The sequence below is a fragment of the Centroberyx gerrardi genome, chromosome 5 (genome assembly GCF_048128805.1).
Source record: "Centroberyx gerrardi isolate f3 chromosome 5, fCenGer3.hap1.cur.20231027, whole genome shotgun sequence".
Classification (NCBI taxonomy): Eukaryota; Metazoa; Chordata; class Actinopteri; order Beryciformes; family Berycidae; genus Centroberyx; species Centroberyx gerrardi.
This window is the reverse complement of record NC_136001.1, coordinates 27,717,310-27,739,009: the sequence shown is the minus strand read 5'-3', so window position 1 is coordinate 27,739,009 and position 21,700 is coordinate 27,717,310. Positions and strand designations below refer to the sequence as shown.

General features: G+C 43.0%; 1 pseudogene; it reads right to left on the bottom strand.

Moving 5' to 3' along the window:
* Positions 1 to 174: 174 nt before the first annotated feature.
* On the bottom strand, positions 175 to 20,985 carry LOC139926960 (dynein axonemal heavy chain 1-like; annotated as a pseudogene).
* Positions 20,986 to 21,700: the final 715 nt, after the last annotated feature.

The window sequence follows — 21,700 nt, the reverse complement described above, 5'->3', positions numbered from 1 at the left end:
CAAGACAGCATTACATTATTATGGCATCAAACAGTTTACTACACAGTAATACTATGACTGGGAGTGAAATCATCTTTGGCAACATAAGGTGCATAGAGAGAAGTCGCGTGTGTGACATCACTGTGGTTTGTAAAGCATAGATATGAAAACTGGTGATTTTGCATGTGCGTTTTATTTGAAAAAGTGCATCTTGTTACACATACGTGTATGTGTGTGTGAGTGAATGTGTGTGTTCAGTAGTCCCGTGCACAGACGAGGGCCACTGTTGGTGGAATGACTGGTTGCAGACAGGGTCCCTGAAAACAACACACAGAACGGCTCACTGACACAAACGCAGAAATGTGAATTGTTTCGTCTCTTTTCATCACACTCGCTGCACTGAGTCAAGTGTTTCCAAGCGGTCTAATCTGCCAGCACAGGATGCAGGCTGTGAGCTGAGGGTGGAAAATACAGAGCTGCACTTTCGTAAGCTTTCTGAAACTGGACACTAACTGGAGTCTATTTTGGGTGAGTAATAAAACCACCTAAAAGAGACACACACAAACACCCGAGCGAGCACGCCCAATCTTACTCCCAAATAAACACAAGCCATACACATACACCAAGCAAAAGTTTCACAAACGTGGGTTACGCCATTTCCTTCACTAAAAAAAAACCCATTTCATTGACCTCTACAAAAAAAGTCTCAGTTAAGGTCTAACTAATCAAATTGGTATATAAGATTTGTAATAATACAGCTGAAGCCAGTCATGCTCAGATCCTGTGTGTACTGAGCAGCAGGTGTGAGAGTCTTGCAGATGGGGCAGACATAGACAGCAGAAGACGGAGGTTTGTGGTTGAGCTTGGGGATCGACCAGATGACGGCCATCTCTGTGTAGAGCTTCTTGGGCCTTGACTCCCCCCCCCTCCAGGAATAGACCGTGGATGTAGCAGCCCATGTTTGGTTTCTCTGTTATCTCCGACGCTGACTTCACCATTACCTGAGGGAGAGAGGATTGAAAGAGAGGTAGGAGGAGATGGGGAGGAGAGAGGATCACAGGCGTTGAAGAATAAAGCTTCAAAGCAGTATATACTTCAATATTCAGTCAAATTAGAGTGGCTTCAGTTCTCTAATTCTATAAGGTGTTATGCCTGAAAAGTATGAGACAATGTCTTTTTAGCTGGTGAGGTAGAAACAGTGGCACTGAGACAGGCAGTCAGACATCAAGTCTACTGTCTGACCTCGAAGTCAATTCCAATGGTGTCAATAAAGATGAGGGCGTAGTTCTGGCACCCAGGAGGCCAGTGGCTTCAGAGACGGTCGGCCTGGGGGAAGAGACCGTGACACAGAGGTATTATGCATTCTCAGAAAGCAGGGTAGGAAATGATCAGGGGCTCAGGGCAGAAATGCCACCAAAAGTTCATACAATGCCCTGAACATTGAAAGCGCCCCCAAATGTCAGATGTCCAAGCCTCGCCCCAAAATTGCAAAAAGGCATCAAAAGAGAAAGTTAACTGCATACTTTATGTTGAAGAGGAAAACCCACAGATGGATGACATAAGATCAACCTGACTCAAGGCAAAACCACGGTATTGCGATACTCTCTTAAAAAAAAAATCCCCCACAAGATGCAAGACTAATTTCTAAGGATTTTTTTGTGGCTTTTCCCCAGCAAAGGTTTCTGTGTGCGTGCATGTGGGTGAGAATCTAAGAGTGTGTGTGTGTGTGTGTCTTGCCTTGCCCTACCACATATCAGGGGCAGCGTTGATCAACAGGCTGTTGGCCATAAGCTCCAGTTCTGATGACATCACTACTAAACCCTTCAGAGCCTTCACAATGTCACTGAGACTCTGGGAGATGATCGCCAGCAACCTGTTATAGACAGACACACAGAGACTACAGGGGAATCCATACCAATTTTTCAGAACCAATACAAGTACCAATACTTAGATCAGCTCATACGAGTACTACTCAAATTACAGTCATTCATGCGGCCTAGTTCTGGTCTATTATTAGGTAATTTCAGGAGCAAGAGAATCAATTGTGTTTGTTTATTCATTTGATCAAATTATGCACTGACCAATGTATAACAATCCCAAATGAAATAAAAGAAATGTTAAATAATACTAGAAGGCACTCGGGAGAGCACAAACCTCTACCATCACCAAACAATTCTCCAACTTGCTGTTACACCCAAAGACATCATTCCTATCACTTTAATTTTAAGTTAAATTGATTTCTTGACCCTACAAACATACCCTTAGGATTCAAAATCAAGTGTCTATCTCCATTAGTTTCATAGGTATGGCTAAAAACAATAATAAATCAGTATTACATCCCAGATCCGGATCACCCCCAACAGGGGAAATTAGTAAGGTTTTTACTGCCTTATAGCACAAAATAACCATAATATACAGTATCTGCAGGGGTCGATAGGGTTGATCAATACCAATGACTCAACAATTATTTTCAACAGTTGCTGACATTTTCTGGCTTTCAAAACTCACTTTGAGCAAGTGACCGGAGTCACCAGATATTTGAGCTGCAAAGGCTAAAACACTTTGTTCTCAAGCCAAAAAAGCAAATGACAAAGCAGTATCATTATTACAGTATTATTACAAAGCAGTATTATTATTTTTACAGGCTGTGCCAGAGACTTTTGTAGGAAGATACAAGTTCTGCTGATGTTGTTGCAATTCACACTGGTCACCTATAGAGGTCATAGATTACTTATTACCCCTTTAATTATTTTTTTATTACTCTTTTATTTTAGAGGCAGAATCACCCCTCTTCCTATTGTTCTGGCTATATCTGGCCACTTGACCGAGCTGCTTCACCTCTTCTCCACAACAACTGGAGAACTATGCTAAACTTAACACGGTCAGAGATGCTTTAGCTTGGCACAGCTCGCAGTTTACTTCTCTAATCTCAAAGACATTTTTCCTTGCTAGTACTACAAGCCCTGATCAGGAATGCATAGAGCGGTCCAGCAATGAGGAAATGTGTCTTAAGCCTGTCTTAACCACAGACCTTATCTCAGGCTTTTAAACAAAGCTCAAAAAAACAAAACAAAACTCACTTCTGGGTTTTAGGACTCAAAACTGGACCGCTCTACAGAGTATAGTGATGTGTGTCATTATAAAATAAAGAGACTATCAGTGTTTTCAGTAGTGTTATCCTGTAGTGCAGCCCAGTGTTACCTGATGACCTCCTGGATGAGAACTGTATTCATGGACTCTTCATAGAGGACTGGGTTCCTGGCCATCACCTCCTGGACACTGATAGCCTCGGGGATCTTCTCAACAATGCCTGCCACTATCTCCTCCACTATCTACGGTACAGGGAGAGGTAAACCAACAATGATGCATTACCTGACCAACCTGAGTCCAACCCTTTGGAACTGAAATTGATCCCGACTCTTCACACAATCAGTGGCTGAATTCCTGGCAGGCTACTTAGCTTTGTTGTGTGACGATTGAAGAATTGTTTAGTTTGGCATTTTTCTGTAAGACTTAGTTCATGGAAAAAATGTGATGCTGTATCTATTGTTCCACAACTGTTGACCTGGATTTAAGTAACACATACGATAATATGATGCTAGCAGTGAAACCGTGAACCTGCAAACTCAATAAAGGTAATAAAACAGGAAAAGAAATCAAGTTTAAAATCTGTTCTTTCTCAGAGTTCCCTTACTTTCCTGAGGGAAATAACACACACTTACACACACACACACACACACACACACACACACACACACACACACACACACACACACACACACACACACACACACATCTCCTCCCTAGCTCTGCCCCCCGCTAGATGCGGCTCGAGGTTGGAGTTGAACCACGGCTCCCAGCAGGGCGAAGGTCTCATTCTGGGCATAGCTAGTGTTAGCGTTGTCATGGAGACGGAAGATCTCAGGTGTATCGTTGATGGGCAGGCCGGGGATGTATTGCTAGGTAGCCCTAGGGTCAGAGTTACCATGGCAACAGGTCACTCACCACATTCAGTTTATACCAAAATGTATGAGACATGTAAAATGTACATACAGTGCAGTCAGTTTAGTTTGGTAGTCAGTAGTTGAGAACTTGTAATGCTTTGATTTATTTGTCACATAGTGTTGTTGTAGTCTCTAGTAATTCTAGGCCATAATACACAACCAGAGTATCTGCAAGTTTCATGAAGTTAAATTTGGTCTTTTAAAACCAGTAACAGTGAAATATAAGACCACACCAAGTGAAATAAATGTGCTGTTCCCTCATCAGAAAAAACAAGAAACCACATTTTTAAGACTTTTGATAATATAGTTTTGATACTATGATTTTAGACATTTTTTTACTTTTCAGGATCTGCAGACACCCTGACAACACAAGTCAAAGTGTCACGAGGATATGTCTAAACCCATGTCACTGGAGACACGTGTGGCAATCTATTATGCAACATGACAAATACTCAGTCTCATTTCCTACATTTCCTTGTTTGTGAAAGGCAGCGGTTAAGAGAGAAACATGATTTCTGTTATTGTGATATCATTAGAGAGCAAACTAACAGATTATTTTTTCAAAAAGTGACAGTGACAAGGTTGCTAATAGAACATTTGGGATATTTAAAGTGTCTAATTTTTGTTTACATTTTGCAAAGTGACAATACATGCACTCGCACACACACGAGTACACAGACAGAAGCTCATTCTCTGGCATTGAACTGAGACAAAAATGTCTGTTCTCGCTAAAGGTGCCTTATTTCTGTGAGCTGATGAGCTCAAATATCTGTAGTGATAAGAAGGGAATTTCAACGACAGTAGCAATAAGACGTTGGCAGTGGACGTGCAGAAGACAACAACTGGTTGAGAGGAGTGAAGTGAAAGAAAGAAAGAAAGAAAGAAAGAAAAGGAGGAAATACTGTTCTCTTAACAGTTGTTTAAATACAGACCTACAGAGAGTCCTTCTCTCCCCCACCTTGTATGGGACGTCCTGGTACTTGTCCAGGAATATTTTGAGCTGGCTGATGCAGATGCGCAGGTCTCCGTCGGTTAACTCACAGGGAATGTGGAAGCCAAATGGGCCAAAATTCCTGCACTCAATGGCATTTCCATGGAACATACACAGAGACAGGAGCAGAGACTTGAACTCTGCTGTCTGGAGAGGAGAGGAGAGGAGAGGAATAAGTATCTGGGAGGTAACACATTTTTCACAGCAATTGCAGGAATTACACAATAATGACACTTTGCTAAATGCAGTTCGCAAAAACACAGTTGATCCAGAGTTTTCTGAGAGAGAGAGAGAGATGAGAAGTAAAAGATGAGACAAATAGAATGAGCAGGAGCAGAATCAAGGGGAGGGTGAGTGAGCGAGAGGCAGACCTTGGTGCAGGACGTGATAAAATCATTGGTGAGGCTCAGGTAGGTCTTCAGTAGGTTGGCCTTTATGCCCTGGGGAGGCTCATCAGCCATTTTGGAGCCATTCTGGAGGATGGGCAGTGTGAACTTGTTGCTGGGCAGACGGCAGTCTCTGTGCACCTGTTGAGGAGGGGCATGAGATGGTCGTGAGTGATAAAGGCAGTAATTAACACCGTCAAAGTCGCGGTGACTGTGTGTGGCTTCTCTAACATATGAATCATCTAGCACACCTGTTCATTTACGCCTAGTTGTAGTTCTATCTTTGGGTTGTCTTCAGGATCTAATTGTGCGTGTGTTTGTGCATGCCTGTGCACTTTTGTGTATGTGTATGCACACACACACACACACACAGCGTCTCTTCTTCACGGTGGGCATCCATCTGGGGCCAGGTGACAGTTCTGGAAGAAGACCCACTGACCTCTCTCCATGGCACTGTGCATCATGGTCTCAGCCAAGGGGCCCTGCGTCACGCAAACAGCAACAGAACAAAATGCAGATGTGATGAAGACAACTGCCATCATGCTGCAGGACTAGCGGAAACACCAAGCAAAAGGGCTAAGCATGAGGCTTTAATTTAAGACACCAGACACTGGTTTGCTGGAAGTTTTGTTATTTTTTTAAGGAGAGTGGGTAGCCTTGTCAACATTTTGCCGGTGCTGTGGGGTATAGCATGTCTCCCTACACCCAGTTTGACTAGCTAGGGCTCTCTCTCAGGAAGGATGAAGAGCCTTCAGTTCCCAACAATACAATACAGACAGTCAGGAAATTGAGGGCAGGGTGATGCAACAGCCCAATATGAGCCAGGATTTCAACTCATGTAATTGCAAGAAACATGACACATGCACTAGCATAATGAACCTATTGGGACAGTTCCAAGGGAATTAATTACTGGGAATAGGAATGTTTAGCCTGCCACTAGGCTTCAGCTGTGTTCGGGAAAATGAGTCTTACAACCTGCACAACAGTTTTTCTGTGGTTGTTATTTATGTCTGTCTTATTTCTGTGTATGCTCATGGTGAATGTGGCACCTCTCAGAGATGTTTGGCACAAAGTCCTGTCCTCTGGCCTGAAATAGAGCAAATAATTAGCATTGAGGTGGCCATTCTTAGCAAGACAAATGAGAATGGCCTGGTTTTTTGATAAAGTGATTTACAGTGGCTTTTCCCCTGGGTCAGAGAGTGAGAGAGTGCGAGAGAGCGAGAGAGAGAGAGAGAGAGAGAGAGAGAGAGAGAGAGAGAGAGAGAGAGAGAGAGAGAGAGAGAGAAGAGAATGATAATTCCCAGGCACTCCCCTGGCCCTGGCCCAGAGAGATGGCAACTTCATGATGTCAGCAAACTTGTAGAGGTCGGCGGCGAGGTCGTCCCAGGGGAGAGGACAAAGATGAGAGGAGTGGAGGAGGACGCCTCCTTGAAGACCACCGACAGGTCTGACGTCTGGAGGAGAGATGGAGGGAGAAGGGGAGAGAGACAATAAATATTGCTGTCAGAGGCAAACAACCAGTAATGAATTTCAGCTGAAGTTAACATGGCTAATTCTGTACCCCAATTGTAAAACAAATGTTTGCACTGTTGATGACTCAACCAAAACCAATTAGACGATTATGGCCATGAAAATATCATCATACCTTTATGCAATGAACATGGATATAAGTATAAGTACAATACAAATGCAGAAAACAAGTGCACATCTGTTAACATAGTAGGTATCTGTGTGTGCCTGTGAGGCCGGCTGCTGCCGAAGATCCACTGGAAGGACAGCATGTGTTTGGCGAAGCTTTCTGCCAAGCTGCTGAAGTTGGGCAGAGCGCTGAGGCCCAGGATGTCCTGCCAGGCACGCTCCCCGGATCGCAGGTAGCGCCCCTCAGCCTGGCACACACAGACAGGGAGACAATGTAGATTCATCAAGTTGTTTTTGTATTGACTCAAATATACTGCATGAGTTCCTAGGAGAGATGAAAGTGGAGAGTGAAGCGAAGTGTCGCTCACCATGTCAGTCTTGTTCTCATTCATCATGATGCGAGCGCACAGGAGAAAGGCAAACATGACCTTGTGCTTCTCAAACAAGCTACGGCTACACATTACTGGACAGGCTGAACGTGAAGAACTCGTTGATGTTGACAATTCTATCCTCCACTCTGCCTGTAAGAAACATGTCAGGAAGTAACAAAAGACAGTAGTTACATACTCATAGGAAAAATATTTTTTACATCTGGCTTCAATGTTCTCAACCAGTTCCTGTGCTTTATCCGTATAAGTAATCTGTGTATGATCTCGCAACCTGGGGGCATTATTTGAGTTATTTATTGTGAATTTTCATTCTACCTCCTCCCAGAAAAAAAACATGGAAGTCCTTTTAATCCATTCAAGTTCAAGTTCAAGTTCAAGTTTATTGTCATTCATCCACATACATAGTATACGGCTGAACGAAATGTCGTTCCTCACGGACCAAGGTGCTAACACACAAAAGATAAAAAATAAAAGATAGCATATTCACAAACATCATACTACACAGGAAAAAGTAAAATTACCAACAACAACAGAACTGCGAAGGCGGGTCTGTGGCATGGTGTGACTGCTGGCTATAAGCTACATTAGGTACAGATACAGATACACATTACACATACAGATACAGGTACAGATACACATTAGATACAGTAGGGGCTATATTCTATAAGCCCCTACTTCTGAGTCTATTTTTAAGAAGTAGGAGGTAAAATTTGTTAGCGTTTGTTAGCAATGGTAGTCAATCAGACTAAGAACTATGTCTAAACAATCATGTGCAGCACATTACAAACAGATGAAATTGAAGGAGTTGCATATGACTTCTCAAGAATGGACATTAAATTGCATTATCATTGCTAACAAATGCTAACAATAACTTCTGCTTCTAATATCTCAATAATTACTGGTGTTAAGTGCATTTTGGATGGAATGAATGGACTCCCAGGTTATAAATAGTTATAAATTGGATTTTCAAAAGCCTTGGGAAAAGAGGTCACAATATATATTTCAATAATAGTGATGTGGAAAAGAGATTGAAGAAATTGAGCAAAAGTGATATTGGCATTGACATCACTGAAGTAGACATAATAACCTGTATAAAGTGTGTGTTACCTGGGCGACAGGGTGAAGTTAATGAGGGTGACTTTGGTGGAGATCTCTGGGAAGGCAGCTTGGTGGTGATGTACATCTTGAAGTCATCTTGGTAAGGGATGACTTCATCTCCCAGCTTCAGTACTGTGCTGCCCTGCTGCTTGTATGTCCAAGGGCCACAACATGCAAAAACTTGAGTCTAGGAGACCAACTCATGTTAGACATTTGCATAACACTGACATACAATAGATTTTTGTTTTGTAATGGATGTGTGTATTGTGTGTATTCACCAGCCACAACAAGACGGGTTCCAGAGCAGGATCTGGTTCCTCTCCCACTTTCTCCAAGAGGCGGGGTTTACCAAAGAGAACGCCGTTCTCAAGACTGCGGAGGAAGTCCGGGTCACCGAGCTTCATAACATCCAATCCACTGTCATGCTCCTGGGTGAAAACAGGAAGCAAGCATGGGTGAGCAGTGAATCATAGATACAAATACAGCTTTCTGGAGAAGTATCTCTGATGGGAAGTGCCCACTTTAACCCCAACGACTGTCACCCATCCCCATTTATTAACATCCAAGCCAGGTTCCTCTGTAGGCCCTAATTTCACCCTAATTTAACAGCATAAGGGATATTTACATCAAATCCTCTGTAGTGGCAACTACTGATGCTGATAAACAACATATAATTACAAACATTACACATGATGGTAATTGATACTGTTTATTACTGTAAGATCTTGTTTTTTATGACTTTTGGTCTCACTGGCACCCTCTGCAGTCAAAAGAGAGTCCTACTCCTCACCATGTTTTTGATCCACTTGGCTCAATGAACAGAGCCCAGCACTGAGAGCACTGGGTGATGGTGCCATTTTCCACTGAAAAGTTATCCATCAGCAGCCCTGTTATCAATACAAATGACAAACTGATGATGAGAAAGGTGAATGATAAATGTGTGTGAATGAATGTGAGTCTACAAGCAGGCTGATAATATGAAGTCGGTTGAACTACAAGTAAACATGATCTGACTTAAACATTGATAAGCATACACTACTGCTGACCCACTACACAACAGTATTGAGATACAACAATTACTATTCTTGACAATAATCTGCAATTTTCTATTGTAAAAAGGTCTCATTTTAAGTTCCTTCTTAGAAATACTATTGGAAAGAATTGTTACATAACATTTAGTCAAAATGCTTTCAAATCATGTGGCAGTTGTTTTACATAAACAAAAAAAAAACTTTTTTTAGTTTTTAACTTTTTAGCACACTAATACATACAGCACTCACACTCACAAGCTCAGCTGCAACCCACTTACAGTGAAGGGTCCCAGGTAAGCCACGTATCCTGCAGATAGAAGCACGTCTCCTGCCACATTATTAACCATGTATGCTCTCCTACTAAAAGCTGTCTGTTATAGTATACACTATATATATATATATATATATATATATATATATATATATATATATATATATATACATATAGTTATAGTCTGTTTAATTTGCTTTAGCAATTTTATGTACACCAACTCCCCGGGTCAAATTCTTAGTATATATAGATGTACATGGCGATAAACTGAAACATTTGACCAGTTCAATAAATAAATAAATAAATACATAAAACCTCCTTGTGGTCCACACCTGAGAGCTAAGCTGTTTATAGGAGAGCTTGAAGGTGGTGGTGATCTTCTTGGAGAGGACTTTGGCATCACTGAAGCCAAATGAGTAGAGGGAGATCTCCGCTATCATAGCATAGTCAGGGTCCATCGTAGCCACAGGAAGGAACAGGGCCTGCAGATGATAGAATCGCATGTGTTGAACCCCAACTGCTCATCCTCAATGGTGTACATTCATTTGAAAAGTCATTGTCATTTGAAAACCTTGAGATTGTCAGGCAGTTCAGTGCGGCCAGCGTAACTAGGATTCATAGTAATGAAGACAGCACAAGAAGGGACAAGAGGGATCTCTGTCCCTTGAAACACAAAGCGTTACACCTAAAAACGCCAGCAACCTGCACACAGCTATTTCAGTGTTATAAGATGCATCTTCATGTGTGCACTCAAAAACTATGGATCCTGTGACTCCCTATTCAAGCAGTATCTCACGCTTTGCTGTTAGGCCTTCTGAATAGTGGTGATCCGTTGTGCCACCACAGATAGCACCTCCACATCAATACGATTAAACTCATCAAAGCACGCCCAGGCTGAAAGGGAAAATGGAAGTCAATCATTCAATCAATTGAATACAAGCTCTGAGAGAAACTCCAGTCTCCAGTTTCACATAGAAAAGGAATCCAAAATGGATGTGATGGATAGCAAGATTTTTGCTACTTGACAACAAAGCTGATATTCCATCACAATTTTAAGGCATGTTTCTCTTACCTGGCCAGTCCCTTGAGGGAACTTGCCCATTGTAATGAAATCCAGCTGATTGGAGCAGTTGAAAACCACTGTCTGGATGGCCAGGTCTTTCCCAGGTGGTGGTTTCTGTCTTTCCTGTCCCTGCTGGACCCGCAGGAGCCCCTCCAAACTTCAGGCACAGGGCCCCTGTCAGGGTCAGCTTGCATCTGGAAGAGGCAGAAAATGTTTTAATTCAAAGAGCATATGGCATCAAGGCATGAACAGAACAGCAGCAGAATGAATAGCCAGGAGCCTACCTGTCAGTGAGCGGGGTGACGACCAGACATCCAGAGTTACCCAGGTACTCATATCCATCCTGCATTCACTGCTCGGATGTACAAGTCATCTTTGGCCCAGTAATATCTATAAACAATGAGCAATCACCACTTGACCAGGCCACGATAACACACTACCGTCTACACTAACACAATACCGTCAGCTGTTACACCCCGGCTGGGACGTTAAAGTTGTATTGTCCAACGTTGAAAGGCATAATGAAAATGAGTAGTGACGTAACGGTCCAGATTTTAACTCGCAAATATCAACAGGTTAGAAATTATCGGGGCGGCCCCGATGCGCCTGCGAACGGTTTGGGAGGGTTAAGATTTTATTTGTAAACAGCTCACATTACCAGATATTATGTGCTGAATATCAGTACCAACCAAGGCCCAGATCCAGATTTCTCCTCCGATTGTCAGGAGGGGTGAATCGGGGATAAATCGGCGGAAAAACTCCTGTAATCTGAGCCCAGCATCAGTCATGTGATATGTTTCCAATAGTCTAAGAGGAGAGTAACTATGAAGATAATTGTGAAGAAGCAACCCGAGCGATGTTCTCAAACCATTTGCACGAATGAGGCTGTACAGCAGAGGGATCTTTAGTCTGGGACAGAATCTCCAGCAGCTCATCTGACAGGAAGCAGAACCTACGAACAAATAGGCCTGTGCAATTAATAGTGTATAATCTTTTATTGTCATTTTAGTTTCCACAACTAATGATTGTAGAATACTGACATATTGGCAATATTGAAGCATTTCATTTCACTTAGAAGAATAGTCAAGATGTTGAAGAAGTACAACAAATACAGTACAATATATAATTTTGTTCCTCAAATTATCAAGACCATTTATTGTGATTGATAATCATTGAGCTCTTTCTGGACCAGTTCCAACAGCTTGTTACACTCCCTCAGATTGTATCGCAGACAGGCATCTTGGCACAGGTCAATCACCTAGAGATAAACACAGAAACACACACACACAAATCATTATCATCTAGCTGTGGGCTACTCTCTGTATCCCTACAAACACATCTCCGTCTTATATGATGGGAACTGTTGTGGGAGCCCTGACCTGTCGGTTATCAAAGGTGCTTTTCATGACCTTCCTCCATGTGTGCTCCATTTTCTGGTATCTGCTTCCCTCCACAGGCAGCTGGCGGTTGATATCGTCAGAGCTGAAGATGGGCTCCAGGTCGAGCCAGGAGCGCTGGCATGTCAGCAACTTCTCCAGCACATCCTGCAAGCACCAGGAGAGGGCAGCAGCACAACATGAGCAACTGCACTGACATGGCAATGATACAAGGTGTCTTACTGTAAACATGTGTGTGTGTGTGTGTGTGTGTATGTGTGTGTGTACCTGTGTCTTCCTGAGCTTGCTCTCCCAGGTGGTGATGCGGTCTTCAAATGGCTTCTTGAAAGGAGAGAGGGACATGTTTTGGGTCATGGCGATGTGTTGGTCCAGCAGCTGGGAGGCCTCGTCTGGGCTCTTAAGCACGTAGGTGCCCGTCTCCTTGTAGGGCAGTACATCGAAGATTACTGTCGACCACTCCTGTTCCATCTTTTCCAGAGCCTGGGTGAGAAAGTGTAAAAGAACACGTAGTTTAATTTTCTAGTTTCTAATTGTGTTTAATTCATTATAAAGGGTTTGTGGGGTGCGGGTGGCTTGGGGGTGGAGAGGGCGTGGGAGCGTTTGTATATGTATTTGTACGTGTCTATGTGTACCTGTAATTTTCTTTCGTTTTGTTGTATTGTAGATGTATTTGTGTTTCAAGGACCCCCTTGAAAACGAGATGATTCATCTCAAGGGGTTTATCCTACAATAAAGTTCAATATAATTTGAGAGGCCATATGAAAATTTGACCAGTCCAAAAATATATACAGCAGAAATTCAGTGTGTCGAAACATTGCAAATAATATGATGAATCTATTATTATGATATACATTAGTTGCCCCATACTTACACAGCTGACTGTACTGTGTAAGATATAAAGAAACACACAATTAGGGTCCATAACAATTCATGGAGACCCAGTTGTTAAATTGGGTATGTTACCTGTTCAATGGCGTACTCTTCCCTAGCCACCTCAGCCATGTGGGCTATCTCATCCATGTGCTTCTGCAGGCCCAGCTCCAGGCAGTGGGAGAAGGTAAGGCTGGCTTTGGGCTTGACGTTCATCTGGATGCGATCGGAAAGCATCTGCCAGTGGCGGCTCCTCATCCCCTGGTTGCTCAGGCCCTGGATCAGAGGGACGTGAGGACGGAAGTCTTCAATCTTGCTGCGGATTTCAGTTGCCACCATCTGGCAGTCTAGAGATGGATGGGGTGCAGAGAAAATATGGAAAGTGAAAGTGAGCGGGCGAGAAAACTGAGGTTAGATGCACTAACCATCATGATCTATTGAAGGACATTGAAGGGTGTTCATACTTTGTCAAAGTATAAACACAAAGGCCACACATATCCATCCCTCTAGTAACTCAATAAAAGTAATGAAACATATGTCACTAACCAGGGATGTCCTTGAACTGTTGGACACACTCGTGCATGGTGTTGAAGGCATCTGTGACGTTGCGCCCCAGCTGCTCGGGGTCGATGATGGACAGCGGGTCATTGAGCCAGCTCTCGTGCCAACGTAGCCAGTCAGAAGTGGTGGTCCAAAGGTCCCTGAAGGGCTGGAAGTCCTTTATCAGCTTCTGCAGTCGATCATACTGTGACACAACATTTCATTGTTAGAAAAACAAGTCAATGTGTATTCGTGCCCTGTTTTGTTCAAACCAAGGGGGAAAACATCTATGACAAAAAAAATGCATCTGGCGTGACCACATGGATCAATAGATTATTTTGCTTGAAGATAAAGATGCTGGATACATTGTTCCCCACTCACATTAGTGATGGGAATCCCAAAGAGACGTTCTCTGTTGTTGTAGGTTTGGGCCATAGTCTGGCACTCCTCCAGTTGCTTGCTTGCCTGCTTCACCTCGTTGGCTGTCTCATGGGCACGATCAATGTCTGTGTGGGCGGCAAACCCAGCGACCAGCATCTACAAACACAGTTCCGGTGATTAACAGCCAGATGAGATGAACTTACCCTGTTACACTTGAAAAAGGGAAGTTCTAAGATTACAACAGATAAACCAAGGCCTCTCTTGAGCGCATGTTTAAGTTAAACATAACTACACATAGTATTGTAGAGGTTTCAATGACTTCTATAGATTTTTGTTGGGGCAGCCTGTAACTAATTATTTAAAGGCATACCTTGACATTTTATATTTTTGTTGCCTAATTTTCTTCATCAGAAACTGGTCACAATATGGGAAAAAGTTTCTCATTGAAAAAAAAAGTTTCTAATTTCTCATTGAAACCCATTAGGTAGAGGTCACAGCTAGTGTTGCCTCTTGGTCGTCATTTTTCAGCTGACTGAAGTGCCAATACTGAATCCCCACTGTGATAAGTGGCTGGTGAAGATAAAAGAATAACTCAGATGGCCCAACTGACCTGTAGAGAGTCTATTTGCTCCTGGAAGTTGTTCTGGTTGACCAGCTGGATCTTGTGGAAGCGCTCCTCATCGTCCACATGCTGGACGGCTACTGCTTCCATCTGGGTCATTATCTTATGAGGCCACCCAATAGCTGTCCACCTGCGCAGAAAAAGAGTCAGAGGACTGAATCACTATTATTCAGTTATCATTTCCCTCTATTCACTCTAACCATTATGAATCCCACAAATATCTCTCATTCCCATCTGAAAACATATAAAAAAAATATCAGTCTCCCAAAATTTTGCCTGATGACTTCGTATGGATTGCATTTAACAGTCTTACTTTCTATTAAAGTCCTCATCTGAGAGGCTGTAGAAGAACTCGTCCAGTAGCTCATAGTCTGAGAGGGTCTTGCCTAGACGTTCCTGTTGTGGACAAATATGATGTGTTGAGGAATAAGCCTTGACGTGGTGTATAACTGAAACAGCCAGTTCATCCCTTCTATCTGCACCTTGTGACTCTTGAGCTGTTCTGGGATTTGTTTCATCCAGTCCCTCTGCTCTGTCAGCTCCTCAGTGCTGTTGGGCTTCTCATACAGCTTTCTGCTGATGACCTCACACTCTTCACATGCCTGGACACACAAACACAGAAATGTATTAGATCACAATGGTCACATTGTTCAGGGCTGTAATCAGGCACACAAAAAAGAAACAAAAACATTATCTCCCATTAGAAATAAATGGAAATTGTATGTAAAAAAACATCAAATTTACTAAAATGCACCATACGGTATACATAAATATCCTCAGCAGTCATGTCTTAAAATGATATACTGTATTACAACACTTAACTGTACTTCACCCTTATGACTTCTATTTTTCTGTTTTCTAAACTTGCAACTTACATCTTCAACTTGCTTGCGCAGCTTACGGGCAAAGTGGTCTAGCACTGCGTCGGCTAGAGCCTTTCGTTTCTTAGAGAGAGCCTGACGTACAGTCTCTACACTGACAGTGAAGGGGCCAATGACGATGGAGGACGGTAGAGAGTGCTCCAGCTTCTCCTTCTCCTTCAGGTGTTGAACTGCCTCTTTCTTCACTTCCTGGGTTGTCTGTTCCCCCTGATTACGGGCTCTGGAAGACAAATGACAAACCCATGCACAGTGATTAAGCCTTTAAGTAAAAAATACAGTAGTTGTAAATAAAAAGAATTCATGCAATGGGAAATGCCCTATGGGTGATGGAAAATTAAGTGGAACACCAATGTTTTCATTTAATAAGATAAGCATCTCATGACCGCACCAAAACCTTTACCGATCCTACAGTATTACATAGTAGTACATCTGCCACTCACATGTCCTTGAACTCATGGGGGAAAAAGGTGGAGTTGTGAAAATCTGCGGGCATAGTCTGAACAAAGTCTTACTTGAGGAGGGTTTCTATGTCCGAGTTGTGTAGCTCCAAGTGTTTCTCATATTCAGCAGCGTAGGCCCTGAGGGGTATGGCAGCTTGGCGCAGAGCCATGCGGACCTTCTCTCTATGCTCAGTTACTACTGGCTCAAACAAACCCACCGACTCCAGCAGGGAAATGCCACCGAATAACAGCTTCTGCATCACAAACTGGCATGGAGGAACAATTATATATCAGCAGTATCCTCAGCGTCATTGTCACTGACCTTATACTCGTCATCATCATCCATAGATAGTAGTACCTATCATAAACATTTTCATTACTTTCATTGCTTTCCTTTATAGGTCATGCCAGATTGTATCTTACCTTATCAAGCTGCGGTACATTGTGTGTGGCCAGAATGCCCTTGTCAAACAGGTTAATGATAGATATCTCAAAGTTCTCCAGAGGAGTGCTGTAATGGACTCCAGTCTGATCCAGAACCAACTCCACCAGGAACAGAGGGTTCTTCTTGGGCCTGGATACAGAGAGTGGAGTAATACTACCAACACAATATATAAATCACAGTAATATGACATGTCATAGGCACTATCAAACACTCATTAAAACTGAGTACACAATGTAAGGCTGTGTGAGATCCAGTTAACGGAACAGTATGTGTAAATGTAATGTATGCGTGCATGAAAGTGTATAGAGGTGTTTGTGTGTATGTGAATGTGTGCCCATGTGTGCATATATGTGTGTGTGTGCTTCCTATCCTACTTGTAGGGGCTGGTGTTCAGGTTGTTTTCCCAGACCAGGTCCTGAGGGCAGGTCAGCACACTGTGGCAGGCGTCCAGCAGCAGCTGAGCCAGGCTGACCAGCGAGCCCTGCACCAGGAAGCGCAGCGAGTCCTGAAGGTTGTAGTGCACCAGGGACATCAGTCTGCACAGCTTGGACATCTTGTAAATCTCCCAGCGAGACTCATTCAGGCTGTACCAGCCAGGGCCAACGTCCTTCAGCTTGGATCGGATGCTGTTACACAACGTGGTCACCCAAGGGTCCCGAAGAAACGAGGCTACCTGGAGATGGAGGAAAGGCTTGATGTTGCTTTATTCATGTGATAGTCAGCTGGTTCTTGTGTCTGCAAGTAGCCTGAGGAGCAGGTGAAACTGGAGTGCATTGCTTGTTTCTCTGGTAATACCCTTGTAATCAGCAGCAAAATTTTGTCACTGCCAATGTTAAATGAATAGGACTTGTAGAGATTTTTTTTCCCCAATACACTTAGAATAAAACAAAGAGTTGCTGTAGATATCGCTTGGAAATTGTTGGACCAAGAACTATGCAACAAGCCACAATCGTCCTGATGACTCCCATTCATTTAGCATTATACCACAGTTAGTTCCGGTCGAGTAATCTGATTGGACAAGAGGCATTCCATGAGTGCAAATATACAGTATAACCTTCTGACCTGGCAAAAACAGGAGCTATCTTTCACAAGTTTTAGAAAGAAATTCATCTTTCATCCCTCTTTTGTAAATTACATAAATGCTATTTTGAAGGTATAGCCCAGTGGTGACAGTATAAAAAGCTACCTGTGAATGTTTCTGAGACTGGGTGAGCTCAAATTCCTCGAGACGCAGTGCCTTGGTGAAGGTGATGCGGAACAGACTCATAGCTGCTACTCTGTTGCATTCAGCCCGTATTGTGGATAATATATCAATCACCTCTGGCTTAGTCAGCAGGGAACTGAAGGTAAATGCAGCTCGGTTCTTCTCAAAAGCATAGTCAGGGACTGACACACACCCTGTAGATATGTAGCACAATGCAGTGTTCAGTGTTTAGATTTTGAAGGTGAATGCTGGCCACTGGCTGATAATACAGTTATTGCATCTTGCCCCCATAGACACACACACACACACACACACACACACACACACACACACACAAAGCAAACTGGCTCACCTTTTTGTGGTACCCGCTCAGGATCTTTATGTGGCAGGGTGATGTGTGCAAACTCCTCTGGGTAGCTCATCACTACTTTGTCCAAAATGATGCGGTTCATGGTGCAGTCATATTCCAGTTTTATCTCCTTCTCCAGGTCCCCTACACACTCCTGTAGACTGCACACATGATAATGTTACCCTTACTCATCCTTCAAAGAAGGCCTATTTATAGGGTAAGGTTTGGTAAACTCAAGGGCATCTATTATAAAATAGTAGCAACAGCAAGGTACATTGAACAGGGGGAAAATGATAAGTGACAACAAAGTAAAAGTTGAGAAGTGGTGATGCTCACTTTTCCAGTCTGCGGCCAGGAGTGGAGAGGGCAATCCTTTTAATGCGCTCGAGGCTGTGGGTGCTGATGGAGGGTGTGCCACTCCAGATGGGCATGCAGTCCGCAGCCAAGTGGTAGAGGATCAGGGCCTCTGTGTTCAGCCTCAAGTCCTTGGCAAACTGCACCCGCTGGGCAAAGATACGTGGGTCCTCAGCACTGAATAACAACCTGATCCTGGGTACCCAGTACTGAGTGGCTGTAAGCATGGGGGTTACTCCTATTCAGGAGAGGGAGATGGGAGGCATACATGTAAGGTAAACATGGAGAAAAATTTGTGAGAAGAAAAATATGAGAGTTACAGCACTATACATCATCATAAGAGTGCAAATTCACAGTGCGAAACACTAGCAGGGTTGCCTGGTGTCCAGCCCCCATGAATCGCAGTCTTTAGCACTTTTTGAATTTGCATGGCGACTTATAGATGTCTGGACACAAGCCTATCCACGACTGATTCACTGACGCAATTACTCGCCCCGACCGATTGGTTGTTGTCAGTTATCAAAATCTTTGACCAATCACAGTAGCAAAGCAGATTGACGTAATCTGGAAATGCCTCAGAGCAACAACAATCATGGCGGCTTTCACTTCCGATCTTTTAAACATGCTGATTGTTCCTATTTTAATTCATCGATGCCATTAAGTGTTTTAAGGACTGCTGAAATCTCTAAATCTAGCTTGCTATTATCTGATTCCTTTGCCAGCGCTGCCATTTTGGTAGTTGTTGTCACGCTCTGTAATGCTCGTCATAAGTAGGTTATTATAGTTCTATACAGCCTAGTTATATATATATAGTTATTTTGGACTGTATCTGACCAAAATAACTGCCGGTGGATAGGCTTGTGCCCCTATGAATCGCCATGCAAATTCAAAAAGTATTAAAGACTGCGATTCATGGGGGCTGGACACCAGGCAACTAGCAGGGATAAAGCAGCCAATTGAACTTACCCTTTTTGTATCCTCCATTTAGAATGGGCTTTCCTTTTTTGTCTGTTACTCTGCCATTTATGTCAGCCTTCTGTACCAGGTACTGGTCTTTCTCCTTACTGTAGTCAAGAACCCCGACAAAATGCCAGCTGTACTCCAGGGAGGGGCTTTTTGGGTCCTCTTCAGAAAGCAGAGGGAGAAATGAGAGGAAAAATGTAAGAACAGAAAAAAAAAACGTCCCTCTCTATTTTTATATTTCTGAGGGCAATTTACCTGGTGGAATCTTGTCAGTTGTAGGCAGCAGGGCTTTAGCAGGTATAGGTTTACGATCAGCTGATCCTTCAGCATAGCCCAGGGCAAGCCAGTCTTCTGGAGTACGGCAGTCATAGTCCTCATTATCAAATGCCTGGGAGAGAAACCCAAGAAAAATGAGTGAGTGAAGGTGCTGTACTCCAAAATATTATGCTATGGTAATCGGGAGCTAAACCGCCATGGAAAAGCAGTAGCAAAATAAATGTTAGCAGGCTCACCTCCAAGGGAAGGTAGTTTGACATAGGAGGGGCAGGATTGTCCAAGGTGGTCACATGTTCCTCACTGCTGCTCTGGTGTCTTAGCAATAGTTGGTTAGAGTCTATGCCTTTCTCTGCAAGAAGCTGAGTAATGTCCAGCTTCAGGTATTCCCTTCTACGTCTAAAGGAAGAGATAATATAAAACGGTAATATGATTACAGTGGCTGATTACTATTAATGGCCAATTACTGTCAAATATACTTACTGTAAGTCGCTTTAGACAAAAGCGACATAATGTAATGTAATAATGTAACGTACCACTCTGTGTCTCTATTCTTGCCCTCTCTCTAAATTAAAGTCATAATAACAGACACCTTTTGTAAACCTAGCACCACCTGAAATACACAGGAAATACAAAGAGGTGCAAGCTACACAGCACTAGGTGACAGCACCTCCTCTGTCTAAGTTACCCTGGCACCCACAAACATACCTCTCTATCTCTAACTCACGGGGGATCTGGCCAGGCATGGTTTGGTAGGGCAGCTGGACCTTGGGTGTATATCCACCAGGAACAAAGTCAGTGATCTGTGGTTGCTTTGTGGTAGGTCCATGGTTATCCTGTTCAACCAGCTTGAATAGGTCAGGTGGAGTCTGGAAGCTCATCACTGAGAAAAGAGTTTTGACACAGACAAATACAATGTTGTGCTCCTCTTGAACAAATAGACTATATGCGCGGCATATCAGAGATAATGAATAAAACAGTCTACATGCCGAAAACGTGGCATGTAATGTCTCACCTTTTGGCGTGTTGAACTCAAGGCTTTCTTGGGACAGTAAACTCAGTTGGGTCTCTGGTCCTTCTCTATAAGACTAATCAATAAGCAATTACTATAGGTTTTGGGTCACAGCATAATAGCAGCTTCGTATTTTGCATGCACGGCACGCAAACAGGTTATATCTATCTGAATTTGAATGTGTCTGTGTCTATATGCATGTACTGTATGTAAATGCATTAGCCTAGCCTATATGCTGTTACCTGGACATTAGACTTGGCTGCTGTAGTGATGATGTCTGAGTAGAGCACCTTCTGTTTGAGCACAGGGTAGTCTCTTTTTCTGATGGGAGGGAGTTTGCTCCTGTGATTCAGAGCTGGAGGCCCGGGCTCCAGAGGTTTGTTGGGTGGATGCTTTCTCTCCATCTTGTCACAGAAGAAAATAACTAGCCTAATGTGTGAAAAATCTTCAAGCAATTTTTATTTACTTTTTTTTTTTTGGGGGGGGGGGGGGGGGACAAATAAGAAGTCTGGTTTTCTTATTCTGTTCCCCACTACTCATATAGTATTGACTATGTGTCTCCACTTGCTTTAACACGTTGATTCAGAATTGTTTCTGGGCCAGGAGCAGATACTAGTTCTGCAAAGGGTGGGAAAATAACACCAACTGACCACCTGTCTAACTGACTGATGTGTGTAACTAATAACCCATGTACCTGACCACCTCTAACTACCTGTCTAACTAATCACCCGTCAAACTGACCACCTGTGTGACTGACCTGTCTAATCACAGCCCGCACAAGTTTCTCCAGGAACTGTTTTTCTACTTATTTGACTGTGGCTGGTAAATTTGTTTAACCTTAACAACTCTGAAAGTAGACCTACCCGCCAGTTTGGCAAGTAACCACATTATTTGGATGTTTGTTTTGTGTTCTGAAAAACAGTTCGGCTTGAAGAATAGCGAAAACGTTAACATATTTAAACCAGCCGCTGTGGTTGTGAATGAAAAATCTGCTCTCTGTTTGCAAAACAAACTATTTTATCTCATTGCCGAGTCTAATGCTAAAACTCGCATGCCTAAACACAGGCTATGAAATCTTAAATATCGTTAAATTAGCGTTACGCTAATGTTAGCTAGCAT